Raw genomic sequence first — 17,387 nt, 5'->3', positions numbered from 1 at the left:
GTCTGTGTTTGAGGCTAGGAGACTCAGAAGAGTTTATCTATTTTCCTTTTATTCTCCTACTCAGCTCCTGAAGTCACAGCTTTCTGTGCCCCAGATCTCCTATTTTCACTCTCATTTTCTTTGATCTTATGGGTCTGTACATATATTTTGCTGCCTCTTTAATGAAATTTTGAGTAGAGGAGAAAATAAATGTATATGGTCATTTTACCATGTTTAATAGGAAGTCATATATATGCATACATGATGCTATTCAATCTGGTAAGCCTGCCACAAACCAAAGCATTGTCATAGATTTCTGATGATAGCACATTTTTTGAATGAATCTTTAAATTTCATTTCCTTTCTGAGAAAAAAACCTAAATATAAAATCTAAAATTCAAAATTAAGAGTACTTTCCATACATAAAGATATAATAGCATACTTTATGAAAGTGAAAACTTAGGTCAACCTAAAAAGATCTGAGACTAGATAAATGAATTATGGAAACTGCATGTAATGTAAAATTGTACTATAAATTTCTTTGTAAAGGTATATATTAGCATTCATAGAGAAATGCTATTATATATTGTTAACTGAAAAGGCAAGAATTAAAAAATTTTCTAAAAATAAACACAACCAGAGCCAGGCACAGTGGAACATGCACATGTAATTCCAGGTACTCAGGCAGCTGAAGCAGGAATATCACTTGATCCCGGGAGCTAGAGTGCAGCCTAGGTAACACGGTGAAATTCCAGTTCTAAAACAATAATAATAATATAAAAAAATAAATGAAACACACAACCCAAAACAAAAGAATAAGTATAGAGGAAATGGCCAGGCATGGTGGCTCACTCCTGTAATCCCAGTACTTTGGGAGACCAAGGTAGGGGCATCACTTGAAGTCAGGAGTTTGAGACCAGCCTGGCCAACATGGCAAAACCCCATCTCTACTAAAAATACAAAATTAGCCAGGCATGGCGGTGCACACCTATAATCCCAGTTACTTGGGAGGCTGAGACAGGAGAATCACTTGAACCCACGAGGTGGAGGTTGCAGTGAGCCAAGATTGTGTCACTGCACTGCCACTTGGGCAACACAGCAAGACTCTATCTCAAGAAAAAAAAAAGTATAGAGGAAACATACCTAAATATAGATAATACCTATCTTTAGTTGGACAACGACAGTTTTTTTCTTTATACTTTTCCAAATTTTCTAGTATCAATTAATGAATATGTACTTTCTTAAAATTAAGGGGTTGAGGCCAGGTGCAGTGGCTCACATCTGTAATCCTAGCACTTTGGGAGGCGTTGGTGGGAGGGTCGCTTGAGGTTAGGAGTCATGACCAGCCTAGGCAACGTGGTGAGACTCCTGTCTCTACAAAAAATACAAAAATTAGCTGGGTGTGGTGGCACACACCTGTGGTTCCAGCTACCTGAGGCTGAGGTAGGAGGATTGGTTGAGCCTAGAAAGTTGAGGCTAAAATGAGCTGTGATCGCATCCCTGCACTCCACCCTGGGTGTCAGAGTGTGGCCCTTTCTCAAAAAAATTTTTTTATATAAATTAAGGGGTTGATTTGATCATTACACATTGTCTACATGAATTGAAATATCACACTGAACATCATAAGTACATACAATTATGTGTTAATTAAAAATAATTTTAAAAGAAGGGGAAAGCTATTAAAAGAAGGAACGTTATTTTTAAACTCGTATAATATGCTATTTACAATAATGTAATGCCCACATTATTTGTCCAAAATTTTCTATTTCTTTTTAATTTATTACAAGGTCTAGATTTCAGTTCAGATATAACAATGGAGAATTCTACATCAGCATTTCTAAAAAGTAGCATGAGAAAGAGTTCTGGACTCACAAGCCTAACACACTTCAGGTACTATCCTTTCTACTTTTCACAGAAAACAACATGTTTCATTCTACAATTCAGCCTCAAAATTAGTTGACTAAAATTTTGTACTACCATTCTACCATCTAAAATGCAATGCCTCAGATAAATATCAACCAAGCATTACAAAGTTTAATTGGAAATATGTGTTGCATATCTGGTTTCCCTCAATACCATTTAACAAATTAAAATGGCAAGTGGTGTCATCTGCTGTTCCTTTGAGGTTAGCAGGAGATGCTGAAGGGTTGCTCAAATTGATTTCTGCTGACGTATTATACAATGTATTACAAAACTGTTCTAAGATTGATTATAGAGGCAAGTTGAACTAAAAGTAATTTTTTACAAAGTGAGTCTAGAGCTGTGGTATAAAATAAGCACCATTCTGATTTCTGTCTTGAGTGCTTGTGACAAATTTAAAATAAGTGGAAAATAACTAATTAGACTTAAGACAAATATCCATAAATTGTGGAATATTGGATATGTACATTAACACCAAAGCCTCATTGCAAAACTTTATTTCTCATTTGAACTGCAAAAGTAATACATCATACAGGCTAGTAGGATCTAAAAACTTGATTCTCCAGGAACATGACATTTTTGTGTTAGGAAATAACCTTTTATATTCTGCTTGAGTTCATAATAACCCTTTCAGCAGAAAGAGGCCCAGAAAGAGGAATTCTTTCCTACCTTGCAGTTTGGGCTCAAATTACACAATATAATTTGTCATGTCTTCCAAGTAGGCAGCAGGAAAGACAACTACTTCACACCAAACCAGCTTGCAAATGAAAGAAAAGCCTCTGTTTGATAGACATTTATCAGCTTCTTACAAGCCCCTCTCCAGCTGCCATTCCACACTGCTTAGTGGTACACTCACATGAAGTGAGTTTACTGATTTCTGTTGCTTCTTTTCTTAGCAAAATAGTACTTTTACATCAGTCCTTTCTGGTTACTCTATTTACATATCTTCATGTCTCTCAAAGGAACACACACCACATAGCATGTAAATTAGGAATTTTATAGTATCCATTCACAGATTTTGATTTATGGCAGGACTCCATTTCAGCTCTATTCTGGGCATGTCTGAAAGCAGTGCAAGAGGTGAGATCCACAGTGGCTAGCAGAGAAATCTCAAAGGAGAGGTCAGACATGCTGCCAAGGTCAAAATGCCTTTGTAAGAATGCCACTACACCCAGCTGTGAGTCCAGCTGCTGTTGTGAGAATGACCACCGTGACTGTGTGATGCTATTTAATTAAATGTCTCTTGGTAATTCAAAAAGTGGCAATATGCAACCTGGGATTGCATAAACCATCCACTTTGCTTTATCTCAGTCTTATCAGCATTAAAATGAATAATGCAATTGAATAATGCATTTCAGTCTCCTTCCATATCTTACAGTTAAATCATATTTCTTCTCAAAACACTTGCTGCAGTTAGGCAAGTTTTTTCCCAATAATAGTCTTTACTACAAGAATACAAGTAAGGTGTCTTTAGGGATTCTCAAGTAATTTTATATTCATTACTGTTTATTACATGCATTCTGATATTTTTTAATTTTTTAAATAAATTTGTGGGTACATACTAGGTGTATATATTTATGGAGCACATGAGATATTTTTCTACAGACATATATTGCATAGTAATCACATCAGGGTAAATGGAGTGTCTATCACATCAAGCATTTATCCTTTCTTTGTGCTACAAACAATCCAATTATATTATTTTAGTTATGTTAAAATGTACGATATTGTTGTACTGTAGTCATCCTGTTGTGCTAATTCATTCTAACTACATTTTTGTACCTGTTAACCACTCTCTCTTCACCTATCTTTCCCAGCCTCTGGTAGCCATCATTCTACTGTCTGTCTCCGTGAGCTCAATTGTCTTAATTTTTTAAGCTCCCACTATTCCGATATTTTTTACAAAGATGAATAGGATAGGCTTTCAATTCCTAACATCATTTCATCTTACTTAAAGCAATGCTATTGTCTATAAATACTTGAGTCTATAATTTAGAAAAACTGAATAGGACATGCCATAAAACATTTTTGGAGGACTCTGAAAAATCTGATATTAATGAAGCTGCTCTTTTAAGGCTTCTGTCCTCTTTGAAAATAAACAACAGTACAGGTCCCTGAACAGAATTATGTTATGCTCCTGATAGTTTGGAATGCTGAATAACATTGAAAGAAAATATTTACCCTAATAACATTTCTCTTTTCTTTTTCACTTAGGAAGCAAGCATTTGATGAATTTCTGGGATTGTTGAAAGAATCTTCCTTACTAATACTGTTAGTGATACTCAAAGATTGAAATGCAATCAACGGTTTAGTAAGAATATTCTTGGCTTAATTGAAAAGCTGGATTATCGGTCTCAGTTCAGAAAATAAAGGAACAGATCCTAACATAAAGATATTTCACAGAATACAAGCAGAGAGCACTGCTTGTAAAAAAGCTAGACTGCCTGGCTAGAATCCTAGCTCTGCTGCTTACTGGCTATGTGATCTTTGAAATATTGTCAACTTTAACCATCTTAGCTTCCTTATCTGTAAAATGGGTATATTATTTGGAAGGGTGAACAGACTATACAGCATTTAGAACAATCTCTGGCCCACGGTTAGCAATACGTGTTTGCTTTTATTCTTCTTCTCACAGGGTCTGCCACAATTACAACTCCTTGTGAGGTAAGCTCAGAAAAGCTTGAGAACTGGCCAGGCGTGGTGGCTCACACCTGCAATCCCAGCACTTTGGGAGGCAGAGGCAGGCAGATCACTTGAGGTCAGGAGTTCAAGACCAGCCTGGCCAACATGGTGAAACCCCGTCTCTACTAAAAATATAAAAATTAGCCTGGCTCGGTGGCACAAGCCCGTAACAGGAGAATCACTTGAACCTAGGAGGCAGAGGTTGCAGTGAGCTGAGATCGCACCACTGCACTCTAGCCTGGGCAAGAGAGGAAGCCAGCTCAAAAAAAAAAAAGAAAAAGAAAAATAATTTTAAAAAAAGAAAGAAAAGCTTGAGAACTCCTATCCCTGGCTGCAGCTTGGACCAGGCATAAGCAAATGATTCAGGAGTGATAGCCTTGCCCAACAGAGGTGGCCGTGACTGAATGAATAGATCAATATTCTCTCTTACAAAGCTGAGTGTACAACACACAGAGTAAGTCAGCAGTTTATCATGGGGGTAGAATTCAAAAAAAAGAAAAGAACAAAGCCAACCTTTTCTCATCCAGAGGAAAGGCAATGATCAGAAGCCATGAGACAATAAAAGCCAAGAGTAGTCAGAAACCATGAATGGCAAAAGCTAAGAAAGACAATGGAGAGAAGTCAGTTCATTGCTCAGTAGCAGGAATAGCAGCTACAGAGATTAGCTGAGTCACCAGAATGGTATAGGACTGCAACAGGAATCTACAGCAGCATGAGAACACAATGGCAAGAACTGGTAATATCCCAAATGACTTTCCAGATTCATTCCAACATGGGTGAAAGGACTGGCTGTAAGACAGAAATTTGTCTTCTTTACTTTAACGTGCCATTACCTAAGATTCCCTGAGCATGTTGTTTTGTTTTGTGATTAGAAAGAGCCTAACTGTCCTTGCAACCACTGTGATCCATTGAAACTCAGAAGTGAGCTTGATTCTTGTCTTTTCTGATAACTCAGGTATAGTGGGGAGGGGGGGAATATCAGTTCTCAGGTATAGATGTGCAAAAAATTTTGTACATCAAGATACTTTCTGATTCTGAGTAATACTCCCCCACCCACAATTCTACCCAGCATGTAGAAATTTAACTTTGTTCATTCTTTAAGCTTGATGCCAGTCTCCCCATGGCTGTTCATGGTTCTGGAATCTTATGCAGTACCAGGGCATCAAGGAGGTAACAGAAAGGCCCACTAGTCATTGGTCATCTCTTCATAGACCTGTCCATGCTCTTTCTGCATCATCCCTTTAGGTCCAGTAGCACTTAGCTGCTTCCACACCAGGTTTGCAGCGTGGGTATTTTTTGCCAAGGCTGAGAATTTCATACTTTGGGGTCTCTTGCTCTCTGCCTAGCAATACTACCACAAATCTGGATCAGGGTCCTCATGTCCAAAATGCAAATTCCTCTGGTATTATCGAGTGTGTGGGATATTGTTTTATCAACTGAGCAAAGTTCTTTACTTCAGCTTTCTGCAAGTCATTTTATCTTTTCCTGCTATTTCTCTCCTTTACTGAGGCTTAGCCTTTTGAAATAAAACCAGACAGTTTTCCAGGCAAGTTCAACATCCATCCTTACAACAGACTTCCCCTTGAAGAAGAAAGCACAGATCTGGCTAACATGAGAGGAAGGAAAGGGAAAAATAAATGAAGATAAAAGTTAAATATTTTAAAATATTTTTGTTCTCATTTTTTTTTTCTTTTTGCCTTAGATACTTGGAAGCCAAGATTGGAATTTCATGCTCAGTACCCACAGAGTAAGAATATTTACCAGTGTTACATCTCTTTTAGAATTTGTCTAGCAGCTTTTCCAGTTTTCACCGGGGGAAAAAAGAAGTAAAAAAAGAAGGCTGAGCATGGTGGCTCACACCCGTAATCCCAGCACTTTGGGAGGCCAAGGCAGAAGGATAGCTTGAGCCCAAGAATTTGAGACCATCTGGGCAGTAAAGCAAAATCTCATCTTCACAATAAAGAAAGAAAGAAAAGGAAAAAATCATATTTATTAGTTTATTTTTCTTAAATTTTGATTTCTGTCAGTCTTGTTTCACTTTGTTACTAATGCCTACTAATATGCTTTCCTACTTATTTAAATCAGTATTGATTTTTAAAAAACTGGTAAAATTCATTGCAGCCATGTGGGAGTAGCTAGAGTTTAGTAGGTTACAGGAATTCAGACATGCTGAAGCTATACTGCAGGACTCAAGGGGACAGAACATGATTTGAGAATTGAAAATTCCTTCTTGATGTCCAGCTGTTCTGGTAACTGGGTAGCTTCTAATGGCTCCATTGTATGCTCCACTATAATGGAGACAATTATTCTGAGTCTGATTGTCCTTCCAATAAGTCACCAATACGTGTACCCTCTTCTTTTTCTCAACATAATGGCCTCTGTTGTATTAGCTTCTCCTTCTTGGCTTCTCCTGCTTGTGGGCTTCTACTAATTACATTTCTCTTTTTCTTTCAGTTTTTGCCTTTGCTAACAGTTGAACTCCTTTCAAAGAAAGGTGATATTCTTCAGTCTAGTTAGCTACAATTATCTCCGTTGAACAGTCTTCATGATCAGACAAATCATAGGTTTTTGACTGAATGATGGGTTGCTTTTCCTTGGATTAGATAACTGCTCTCATTCACATCAATTGTGGTTAAGGTGACAGGGTCGTCTTGTACAAGAAAAGAACTACACACAGAAGTGATATTCTAGAAGAAGACTATAGGGAAAATCCTTTCTAAAGGACTGTAAGCAGACAGCTATCTTAAGGCTTAGCTTGTTCAGTACTGCTGTTAAAAGTATGATGCATAAGGCAAATATTACTCTCAGGATAGTATAAATATATCCTTCCTCTTTGGGAATAAAATCCCACCCCAACTCATGAAGACATTGTTTGGTCCTACGACTTCTATGAGACAATGACCAAAGTGTAAATTGGTACATTCTCACAATCTGGGTTATTTAGTCTTAAATAAGAACTTATACAACATTGTAACCTGTGACTACAGAATGAAATTCCACTTTCTATTTGTACCTAACTTATTATAACGTAAGTTGCCCAGCGGCCCCCTAAATATTCCCAACATTTCTGATGACAACTTCTAATCTCTAGATTATTTTGTAGATCCATTTGCTCAATGCCTGAGTCTGTTTAGTGTTGTTATATTTTATTTTATTTTATTTTATTTTTATTTTATCTTTTTTTAAGATAGGATCTCACTTTGTTGTCCAGGCTGGAATGCAGTGGTATGATCATAGCTCACTGTAACCTTGAATTCCTGGACTCAAGTGATCCTCTGGCCTCAGCCTTCTGAGTAGGTAGGACTACAGGCACATATCACCATACCCAGCTAATTTTTAAATTTTTTTTGTAGAGGCAGGGTCTCACTATGTTGCCCAGGCTGGTGTTGAACACATGGGCTCACCCCTGCCTCCTAAAGTGCTGGGATTATAGGCATGAGCCACTGCGCCTGGCCTGTTTAGTGTTGCTATAAAGGAATACTTGAGGCTGAGTATTTTATAAAGAAAAGAGGTTTATTTAGCACACAGCTCTGCTGGCTGGAACATTCAAAATTCGGCATCTAGTGAGGGCCTCAGGCTGCTTTCACTCATGGCAGAAGGCAAAGGGAAGCTGGTATGTGCGGAGACACAGTGAGAGAGGAATGAAAGAGACAGAGAGAGGAAGTGCCAGGCTCTTTTTGTTTTTTTAGATGGAGTCTCTCTCTGTCGCCCAGGCTGGAGTGCAGTGGCGTGATCTCAGCTCACTGAAATCCTCACCTCCCGGGTTCAAGTGATTCTCCTGCCTCAGCCTCCCAAGTAGCTGGGATTATAGGCATGCACCACCACAACTGGCTAATTTTTGTACTTTTAGTAGAGATGGGGTTTCACCATATTGGCCAGGCTGGTCTTGAACTCCTGACCTGAGGTGATCTGCCCACCTTGGCCTCCCAAAGTGCTGGGATTACAGGCATAAGCCACTGCGCCCAGCAAGCCTCTCTTTAACAACCAGCTTTCATGGGAACTAAGAGAGTGAGAACTCACTTACCACCTCCACAGTGAGGAGGTTAATCCATTCATAAAGCATCCACCTCCATGACCCAGATATTTTCAATTAGGCTCCATCTTCAACATTGGGGATCAAATTTCAGCATGAGGTTTGGGGGGACAAATATCTAAACTATAGCACCCAGCTTCCACTAGCTTGTAGATACAAATAAGTCACATTCAGTGGAATAACCCAGTAGTCACAGGCTCACAGCATCTGCATAATGCAGGACTTCAGTCTTCTTTTAAAATGTCAGTTTCTAGAGGTGATTTTAGGCATCTTCAGTGGGTGTCTCACATATGCTAACAAACACACACTGATTCAGCAACCACCCACCAGGCACCACATTTGCTTACTGGAGCTATAGTTCTTCCACCAGCACTGTGCTTCCCCAGAGGATCTGGTTCTGCTCTGTTGACATGGTAATTTCTTCTGGGTTTTGCAGTGTTCAGGGAGGCCTCTGGATCATGTGATGAGCACTGTAGGCACCAAATTCCCTACAGATGCTGCAGAGCCTGGACATCAGCTTCTGCCTCTGCTCCACCAGGCAGGGCAGTTCTTACTGGTCTCAACCACTCCTCTGCCTGTTAGTGCCTCTCTCTTTAGGCAATGCCTTCACCACTATCTCTCACCAAGCACCACCAAAAAGACACTGAAGGAAGGATGCTTCTCTTCCTCTAGGATTCAATTCTGCAGGAGGAATTCAAACCAGTGGCATCAGTGTTTTACAACCTTCAGTGAAACAGCACTTTCAATTTTTACTTACAGACCACTCTTTCTCTAGGTCCCAGACACCCACTCAGGGGACTTGTGTATGATAAGAAACTGAATGATAGCCACCAGCCTGCCTCCAGAGCACTACTTTCCTCCTACGAAGGCTCTCTTACAAACTCAAGTTTATTGTTTCTGACTCAGCTTTTCTTCAACGTGATTTCTCCCAAGAGGGAAATTTTTCCTTACAAAAGTGATTCCTATTGGGCCCACACTACCAGTTTGCCAGACATCCCTGTTCATGTTTGGAATTCACCTAACTTCAAATTGAGATTCCCTTCTGGGCTTGGATACTATTTGGCACATTGTCCTTTCCCAGTTTCATCTGGTGGAAAGATCTTCAAGTAATGCACAAATACATATGCTGTCTCTGCCACTGAAAGAGAACCAAGACATCCCCACAGACATTAGCAAGTGATAACATAATGATTAAAAATACTGTTGAGATGAGAAAAACAAAATCCACTTCATTTGTGTCAGAGCCAACTGCTTAGTCTAATATGTATCATTACAGACTTACAGTTTTCAGCAACTTTACAGAAATTTCTTCAAAAATAGTAAATCATTGAAATCTAGAATCTTAGAATAATTCAGAAAGCTGTCAGTAGTTCACAGAACTCAATAACAAAAGGCCGGGCATAATGGCTCACGCCTGTAATCCCAGCACTTTGGGAGGCCGAGGCGGGTGGATCATCTGAGTTCAGGAGTTCAAGGCCAGCCTGGCCAACATGGTGAAACCCCATCTCTACAAAAATACAAAAATTAGATGGGCATGATGGTGTGTGCCTGTAATCCCAGCTACTCGGGAGGCTGAGACAGAAGAATCGCTTGAACCCAGGAGACGGTGGTTGCAGTGAGCCAAGATTGCATCATCGCACTCTAGGGGGCTGAGCAAGAGTACATCTCAAATATAATAATAATAATAGTAATAATAATAATAGTGCCTATCTCACAGGATTGTGGTGAGGGTTAGGTGAGATTTCACACATATATCCTAAAAATGTTGCCTATGTACATCTAAAAATGCATGCTATCATTTTAACAAGTATATATTATTACATTGTATACGTATTTCATAATTTATTTTTGTTTAAGTTTCAAGTATCAGAGGAAAACCTTATTTCCTTTATTATTTCTAAATTCTTGAAAGTTATCTTACCATAATCTTTCTAGAACAACTAACCAATTTATTTCTTTTCTTTTTTTTTTTGTTTTGTTTTTTGAGATGAAGTCTTGCTTACTCTGACGCCCACTGGGCTCATTGCAACCTCTGCCTCCCGGGTTCAAGCGATTCTCTTACCTCAGCCTCCTGAGTAGCTGGGATTACAGGTGCGTGCCACCAGGCCCGGCTAATTTTTGTATTTTTAGTAGGGGGGGCGGTTTCACAATGTTGGTTAGGCTGGTCTCGAACTCCTGGTGTCATGATTTGCCCGCCTCAGCCTCCCACAGTGCTGGGATTACAGGCGTAAGCCACCACACCTGGCCCCAATTTCTAAGTTTATCTCGTCCCAGGCCCTCGGCTACGATGTTTCACATGCATTAGCTTATTTCATTCTTCTTACAAAATAAGAGCAAAACCTGAGTGAAAAGCAAAATCACAGACCACATTCCAGGGGACTGGACACCGTAAGTTTACCACACGAAAGCGATTTTTTTCTTTACTTGTTTTCAAAGCCCTCTTGAAGCTACTCGTTGACCCTCTGGGGCTAAATTTTCACTTTCGCTTCAATTAACATTTATCGAGCCCTTACCAACACTGAGTTGAGCCCAGTTTGTTCACCTATAAATAAGATTATCGGAGTAGATGTTTCCAGGACTTTTTCCAGTTCTGAAGTGTCTGATTCTAAGTAGAAGACATTGTGGCAGGTGGGTTTGCGTGTTTTTAGGGAAAGGGGAAAGACACAATGATTGTAAAATGTCCCTTACTGTTAACGATATATCAACAAAGACAAATATATAGACAACTCATTAGAAAGTGTAAAGCTTAAATCTTTTTTTCCCCCATCTTACTCCTTTTATTATACAGCGAACCATCCTTAGTGTGAAATTAATGGTTAGATATATAAATGTGAGGGATAACATGAGAAAATCTAAGAGAAACAAAATCTTCATTTAAATCTGAGATTGTGGGATTATCAGCTCCAATTAGCCTTAATCAGCAACTTACTTTTTTTTTTTTTTTGTGACAGGGTTTCACTCTGTCACCCAGGCTGTAGTGCAGCGGCATGATCTCAGCTTACTACAACCTCCGCCTCCCCGGTTCAGGCTATTCTCCTGCCTCAGACTCCCCAATAGCTGGGATTACAGGTGCCTGCTACCATGCCTGGCTAATGTTTGTATTTTTATTAGAGACAGGGTTTCACCATGTTGGCCAGGCTCGAACTCCTGGTCTCACCCTCAGGTGATCAACCTGCCTCGGCCTCCCAAAGTGCTAGGATTACAGACATGAGCCACTGCACTTGGCCTCTATTTTTTTTTTTTTTATATACACAAGTAAGACAAGCTTGGTAATTTAACTTTTAAATTGGCAATTGAAGCTCTAGGATGTCCTTAACTTTTTTAAAACATCATTTTAAACCAAAGCACTAATTCAACACACAGCAGAAATGGTACAAATTTCAGATTTGACTTTTGCTGAGTAGAGCCCAAGAATGAAGAAACATTTTCCTTTTCCAGATAACTAAAATAACTTAAAATATAAATAATTGTATTAAGTCCCACAGAGAAGAGAACGTGAAAGTTCCTGGTATAAAAAAAAAAAAAAACCCTTAGGGTTTGAAGTTTGATAGTCATTTCATTTTGTGGTAGAACAGAGACCAGATTTTGTTTGCTTTCCATAATTACTTCACTGTCTCCCTCCATTTCAAAAGTGAGATTCACAAATGAACTGAATACCACTGTCCCTGATTGATCTGTCTGAACAATGGAATTAGTCTGCAATTTATTCTGTTGGTTTTTTGGGTTTTGTTGTTGTTGTTGTTGTTTGTTTGTTTGTTTTGAGACAGAGTCTCACTCTGTTGTCAGGCTGGAGAGCAGTGGCGAGATCTCAGCTCACTGCAACCTCCGCCTCCAGGTTTCAAACTATTCTTCTGCCTCAGCCTCCCAAGTAGCTGGGACTACAGGGGCACACCACCATGCCCAGCTAATTTTTGTATTTTTAGTAGAGATGGGGTTTCACCATGTTGACCAGGATGGTCTCGATCTCTTGACCTCATGATCCGCCAGCCTCAGCTCCCAAAGTGCTGAGATTATAGACGTGAGCCACCACACCCATCCTTATTCTGTTGATACTGTCTTTCTGCTCCTGCAGACATTCTCCTCCTCTTCCTCCTCCTTCTCTGTTGGTACTGTCTTTCCGCTTCTGCAAACATCCTATTTTTCTCCTCCTCTTCCTTCTCTCCACCTCCTCCACCTCCTTCTTCTTCTGGGTCAAGAGTAGGCAAAACATCTTTCCTCTCCAGGCCATCAACTTCATCTTCATCTGTGCTATATTCCTTCATTGTTTCAATGCTAACAAAGAGGATGGCTCTTTTTGGGACTTTCTTCTTTCCTCATATGACTCCCAGTTTTATATTTTCAAAGCCTCTTTTGTCAGTCATCCAATCTCATGTTTCCCCTTGAGATAAAATTTGGTTTATGCTTTCCCTGACATCAACGGTTCCTTTTGGACCGTCTAAAGTTTAAATCTTTTAAGTGGGGTTTTATGGGAACACATCAGAGGACAAATTGACTCAACAAGTCGGAGACAGCTTCATGGAGAATGTGAAAATTAAGCTGAGCTCAAAGGCCAAATAAACAGCAAACGGGCAAATATTCAGGTACGTAGAGATTTAATCTGTGATTTAAAATGGAGAGTAGGCGGGGCGTGGTGGCTTACACCTGTAATCCCAGCACTTTGGGAGGCCGAGGTGGGCAGATCATGAGGTCAGGAGATCGAGACCATCCTGGGTAACACAGTGAAACCCCATCACTACTAAAAAAAAAAAAAAAAAAAAAAACAAAAAATTAACCAGGTGTGGTGGCACGTGCCTGTAGTCCCAGGTGCTCAGGAGATTGAGGAGAATCACTTGAACCCGGAAGACAGACATTGCAGTGAGCCAAGATCGCGCCACTGCACTCCAGCCTGGGCGACAGAGTGAGATTCTGTCTCAAATAAATAAACTAATTAATTAATTAATTAATTAAAATAAAATGGAGAGTAAATGGAATGGAGGATGTGCCTGACACTGTCCATTTAGCCTTTGGCTTCCCTCTCCACTGTGCTCCATTCTTCTCCATCATGCTCTGTGCCCTGGGAAGCTTACCTGCATTGGTGGACCTGCTTATCCTCTGGATTCGAGTTGGGTTTAGCTAGCTTGGAGGTAAGAGGGTAGGGAGAGAGTGAAGTATTCGAGATATTTATTCCTTTGTACCCTTCCCTACCATGTTTCCATAGCTCATTCACTCTCTCTACTGAAGTCCACAACTTCTGTCTAGAGTCCTGCTCTGTACACTTCTCTCTCTGGGTCCTGGCAGAGTTCCTTCCCCTCAGCCTTCAAACCTAGATATTCAGTTGTAACAGTCCCCCACCCACCCTAAAGCCAGCCTGGGAATACTATACCATGTCCTGTTGGCTCCCTAAACTTTGCCCATGTTTGTAAATAATTCCCTTACTAAAAATCTCCTATAATTATGCAGGCTAATATGCCACCCACTTCTTGCTGTTACCTTAATACTGTTGCTGTGATTACAGGAATCATTTAACATGCCTCTACATTTTCATAATTGTGAAATCACAATGTATCTTATCAGTGATGCGTAGGTTCCATTGTGCCTCTTGGTCCCTGACCCAAAGCTGTTGTGAAATCAATGGCATATAATCATAATACATAGTCATATAATCAATGGCATGTTAGAATTGAGGAACTATGGTATATAGTGAAAGATACTCTAGTGAAGGGCTGAAAAGGCCTATCTCAGATTATTGTGGAAAAAAGACCATTTGAATTTTACTCTATAGGCAACCGAGAGCAATTGCTTGGCTTCTAGAACAGAGTGCTGTAATTAGGCTTGTGATATAAAAAATAATAAACTTTCAACAGTATGAAGGGTGGACTGAATATAGAGGTCTGAATACAGGAAGGCCAATTAGGCTGCTGTTGCAGTAATTCAGATGAAAAGCAGTGAAGGTCGAAGTAGGGCAATTAGAGTAGAAATAAAGAGGATGAGATAGATATAACAACCTGATGAGCTGCTACAGTTGCAAGAAAAAGTGGTTAAATCATGATAGCTCAAGTATTGGGTTTATAACCTACAGCAAATCTGAAAGGATAGGTACAGACCCACAAAGCTTCCTTCTCCTAGGCGCTAGGAACAATAGCACCATCTGTGTGGAAACCAGGGAAGAGTTCTCAATCTTATACCAATAACTTTTTTTTTTTTTTTTTTGAGATAAGGTCTCTCTATATCATCCAGACTGGTCTCAAACTGCTGGGCTCAAGTAATCTTCCCAACATACCAAGAACTGTGAAGGCCATAAGATAATAACAATTAAAACTGGATGATGGGACGGGCATGGTGACTCATGCCTTCAAAACCCAGCACTTTGGGAGGCTGAAGCAGAAGGATCACTTGAGCCCAGAAGTTCAAGACCAGTTTGGGCAACATAGTGAGACTCTGTCTCTATTTTTAAAAAATGGAAGAAACATAACATAAAAAATGAAACTGGATGATGGGTAAATGAGATTTATTGTTATTCCTCCAGCTTTTGTTTAATGTTTGGAGATTTTTATATTAAAAAATTTAAATAATTTTTTAAACTTTGAGAAACATCTCTCAAATACAGAAGAATTTGTACTAAATTGAAGAAAAAATAGAGAGACAAAAACATTAGAGGTTAGGAACACAGTCTGTAAGCAAGACTGAGTTCATTTCTAAATCAGAAACCAAGACCCACAAAATACTCAAGCTTCCCATAGCTTCAGCCCTCTTCCTCTCTCTCTTAAGCCACAGAAGGGGATAATCCTAATTCTAAAACTTATAAAGCCTTGACTATGTACCAGGAACCATTTCATACATCTTACAAGCATTAACTCATTCAATCCTAACTGTATTCTCCTGTTACAGATAAGGAAACTGAGCCACAGAAAAGTTCAGAAGTTCAAGGGCGGCTGGGCACAGTGGCTCATACTTGTAATCCTAGCACTCTGGGAGGCCGAGGCAGGTGGATCATGAGGTCAGGAGATCGAGACCATCCTGGCCAACATGGTGAAACCCCATCTCTACTAAAAATACAAAAATTAGTTGGGTGTGGTGGTGCGTGCCTGTAATCCCAGCTACTTGAAAAGCTGAGGCATGAAAATCACTTGAACCCAGAAGGCAGAGGTTGCAGTGAGCTGAGATCACGCCACTGCACTCCAGCCTGGCGACAGAGCAAGACTGTCTCAAAAAAAAAAAAAAAAAAAAAGAAAGAAAGAAAGAAAGAAAGAAAAAAAAAAAGAAATCCAAAGGCACACAAATGGTAAACAACAGACAAAATCAGACATTCTGGTTCCAGAAGCTGAGTTTGTACACACTGCATATCACAGAGTATAGTGTAGATGTTATTACAAAGAGAATATACCCATTCCTAATATTATGGTACAGTTTACAGTTCCCAGGTAAAAAGAGAGTGGACAGTCAAGCAGATTTCACCAACATTTTTTGGGTGAAAAGTGGATTTGGACGGAACTGCTCATAAATGAACCACGGAAAAAGTCTACTATAATAAATAAGTACACAAACTAAAAGAAAGAAAACATCATGGTACTATTGGATAATAGTTCAGAAAAAATAAAGGTTTTTATATAAGAGTTTTTATATAACACACTATATAAAGGTTTTTATATAACACATTAAGCCAAAAAAATTGCTAAACAATCCAAAGATTTAAACTTAAGATCTAAAAACATGAAACTGCATAAAAAATAATTAAATACACACACACACTCAGTGTGCAGATGGGTGGATTAAAAATATATATATAAATAGGGCCAGGTGCAGTAGCTCACCTGTAAGTGCCTGTAATCCTAGAACTTTGGGAGGTTCACAAGGCAGGAGGATCACTTGAGCCTGGAGTTTGAGACCAAGCTAGGCAACACAAGGAGATCCTGTCTCTACAAAATTTTTTTAAAAAATTAGCCAAGCACGGTGGTGCACATCTGCAGTCCTAGCAACCCAGAGGGGTGAGGTGGAAGGATCACTTGAGCCCAGGAGGCCAAGACTGCAGTGAGCCATGTTCACGCCACTACACTCCAGCATGGGTGACAGAATGAGACTTTGTCTCAAAAAAAAGTATAACATGCATACTTTTATATTATAAATATTTATATATACTATAAATATATATTTTATATACATATATTACATATAAGATATTTTTAAAATATTGATAATTATTCAAGATTGATATTTGGTATTGAGCATAGCAATGGGAACATGGTGAGCATATTCAGGGAGGTAATGAAAGACAAGAGTTGTTAAAAAATGGAAAGATTACATAAGTGTCTGTAAACAATTATTCTTCATTATAAGAATCAATAACAAGGATGGCATCAGCGCAAGGCTGGACAGGCAGTTGCTAGGCAGATGTACTCACAGAAATATTTTTTGTGTACTGTTGTGATGGCTTTTGTGCAAGGTTGTGGTTTTTGCAGTCTTTTTTGGTAGTTTTAATCAGGTATACAAGCGTGACAACCCTCCCTTTGTAGCCTTCTCTGGCTCCATATTTCAGGGTTTGACATGAGTGACTCCCTTTTGATCCTGACAACTTTCATATGTCCCCATTTTGATCAAAATCTTTTTCTACAAGCATTGCTGATCAGTTATCCCATAGTTAGGGTTTTGCTTTGTTTTGTTTCTTCCCACTTTTAAAAAAAGTAGGCCAGGCGTGGTGGCTCACGCCTGTAATCCCAGCACTTTGAAAGGCCAAGGCAGGCAGATCACTTAAGCTCAGAAGTCTGAGACTAGCCTGGCCAACATGGTGAAATCCTGT

The 17,387-nt window shown here is 39.4% G+C and overlaps 1 long non-coding RNA gene and 1 other non-coding gene across 2 annotated transcripts; one reads left to right on the top strand and one right to left on the bottom strand.

Annotated features, from left to right (window-relative positions):
• The first annotated feature begins 6,342 nt into the window (after nt 1–6,342).
• LOC117086496 lies at nt 6,343–6,403 on the top strand. Its single transcript, XR_004438397.1, has one exon. It is a non-coding gene; the product is annotated as a U7 small nuclear RNA (small nuclear RNA).
• Nucleotides 6,404–8,817: 2,414 nt separating this feature from the next.
• Nucleotides 8,818–14,070, bottom strand: LOC117086400. Its single transcript, XR_004438321.1, has 3 exons — nt 13,681–14,070; nt 9,638–9,752; nt 8,818–9,295 (listed from the first exon to the last, which is right to left on the bottom strand). It is a non-coding gene; the product is annotated as an uncharacterized LOC117086400 (long non-coding RNA).
• Nucleotides 14,071–17,387: the final 3,317 nt, after the last annotated feature.

The sequence above is a fragment of the Trachypithecus francoisi genome, unplaced genomic scaffold, assembly GCF_009764315.1.
Source record: "Trachypithecus francoisi isolate TF-2019V2 unplaced genomic scaffold, Tfra_2.0 Lachesis_group1, whole genome shotgun sequence".
Lineage (NCBI taxonomy): Eukaryota > Metazoa > Chordata > Mammalia > Primates > Cercopithecidae > Trachypithecus > Trachypithecus francoisi.
The sequence above is the reverse complement of the archived record's forward strand: the minus strand, read 5'-3'. Positions and strand labels throughout refer to the sequence as shown.